The sequence below is a fragment of the Montipora capricornis genome, chromosome 3 (genome assembly GCF_036669925.1).
Source record: "Montipora capricornis isolate CH-2021 chromosome 3, ASM3666992v2, whole genome shotgun sequence".
NCBI lineage: Eukaryota > Metazoa > Cnidaria > Anthozoa > Scleractinia > Acroporidae > Montipora > Montipora capricornis.
In genome coordinates this window covers 49,864,113-49,866,612 of record NC_090885.1, presented here as the reverse complement: position 1 = coordinate 49,866,612, position 2,500 = coordinate 49,864,113, and positions in this window count along the sequence as shown.

Genomic DNA, 2,500 nt, shown 5'->3' with positions numbered 1-2,500 from the left:
TGGGCTGTATTGAATCTGAAAAGTTGTGTTGAACGCTATGACTTCTGCAGGTAATTCTGTTAACATGAAATATGTTTGTCTCGACAAGCTTGATAAGGCAGTGTATAGATCATTTCCTACATTTACAACTGATAATTACGGGGAAGTAATTAATTTCCTATCATAATTATAATTATATAATGGCACATAGTGACATAGTTGCACATTCACTACCAGCATTTGAGCCATACACTAAAACATCACCTTGACAGTTTTTTTTTCTAGGATCAATAGGATGTGAACGAGCATTTTTCTAGGTTATGTCCCTGCAAAGGTTAAACTTACCGGTACCAGCAATATGCCATGCGGTGGACTAGACTTTTAACAAGAAACTATTTCAAAAAACAAAAAGAAGTGTTTCGTTTCCGGAATGGAATACTATAGTGTGGGTCACTTGGCCTGTCATTCTTATTTCGCTTCGTGTATTGAAACTCTCGAGAAATAAAGATAGAAATGTGAACGCAAACTCTCTGAACGGTGTTCCTTGGTATCAACATGCATAATTAGCTTTTAAACGCACAACGCAAGGCGCAATAGAACGAGACAACAGCCGTATTGGCGTTTTTTGAGGGGAACACTGCCTTGCGGCTGGTTAGCCTATGCGACTTCCAGATTGCGCGACGTAGAACAACCTCACTTATCTCCCCATCACTACGAGCTGAGTGGTAAACAGCACGTGCTGGATCGGACAAGAGTATTGGTTAGCGAGCGATGTACCAAGGCAAACGAGCCAACAAGCTTGGTGGAAGTCACCGTACAGGAGAGGACCTAATTTTAAAGGGGCTAGGTCACGCTGTTTTAGGTAATTTTGTTTAAAATTGTTAGTTATGAGCTCTAAATGTCAAATTGGCAGAGCAAGAGTCTTTCATTTGCAAAATCACGGCCACATAACAGTTGAGAATGATTTTCCAGCTGTTTAAATGACATTTTGATATAAACTGATATAAATTTGAAAAAAGGTGGGCCGACGTTTTTCAACTTTACCCAAATGCAATCTACTTCAGTCCTCCCCAGTTTTGTCCATCCTTGTCCATTCTTAGCTTCCTGTGTTTTGTTTGAGTTCTTCTACAGTTTTGAGCCGTTATTTTGTTATTTCAGTTAATTCTATGACCATTTGATCAATGCTGAAATTGCCTTAAATTGCGTGACCTAGCCCCTTTAATGAAGGCAAAGCGATATATCCAACCCATCCCCAAAGGGAGGGAGGGGAAAAACTTTAACAAATTGCAAACAGCTAGTTGGTTTACTATAGAAGACAAACTGCCAGGTGAACCTTGGACGGCTGCCTGAAGCTTTTATAGCTAGACTCTGTCTATTAAAGTAGCCAGTTGCACAGGTTCTACTATGTAGCAGGTAGGCATTACACGTGCTCTTTAGCAATAATGAATGAGGCTTTAACAGATTTGGCCAATGCAGGTGTACGTTATAATCTGAGATCTGGGAACAAAGTCTTTATGTCCTCGTTTTATTTACAACAAAACCGTTGATTTTATGACCTTGAACGGCCGATTACAAAGAACGCGAGTACGGTCACGTGTCATTAATCGTATTTTACTGATAGGGCAGTAAAATCTCATTTAAAGAGAAAAACATATACTCGTTTATGTGCACAATACATCAAAGAATAAAGTCTACAAATACCTATTTTACCTTCAAATACTTACCCCTGCATAACATTTCAAATTCCGTTTTCCGTGAATCGTCTCATGATTACGTGTTACATACGAACTATGGCAATTACTACCTTTACAATCACTGGTTCCTCGTTAATCCAATTTATTACTAAAACTTGTTTGCATTACTAATTAACACGAAAAGGGATAAATTGGGAATTTTCAACAATAGGTGCGGTTACACGGGGCACTTTTACCGTGGTAAATTGCCTTTTTACCACGGGAAACTGTATTTAGTAGTGTGACCGATGCTTCCCGAGGTAAATTTCCCGTGTTAAATATCCATGGATACGTCAAAAAGATCAGTGGAAGCGCCCATGACATTTAACGTGGGAAGTTGGAAGGGTGTTTTGATGCCCGAGGTACAAGAGCCAATCGCTATGCTGATGGAGTTGTGATTAAATTTCCCGCCAATGAATTGCGTGAGATTTCGTTTTACCTCGGTAATCTTCGTAACGTGTGACCCCTAGTTAACACGGTATACTAAAACCCAAGTGTGAGGCACCGTGGGATAATTTACCATGGGAAATGGCATTTACCACGGTGAGTGTAACCGCACCTATTATATCGCTTTCATCTAACCCAAAATCATTTAGATATGCAAAACGTCCTATGCATAATCCATTTCTTTCGCCTTTGTGTTTGTCAGCCTTATGATTTTGATTTGGCATATTTTAGGTTTATGTGTTCACAAGTTTGTTTTTGTATCTCGTAGATGTTTAGATTTCCAATTACACACTCTGTTTCGATTGGCCACTCTAACTCACTGTGTAAATAGTTCACCCTAA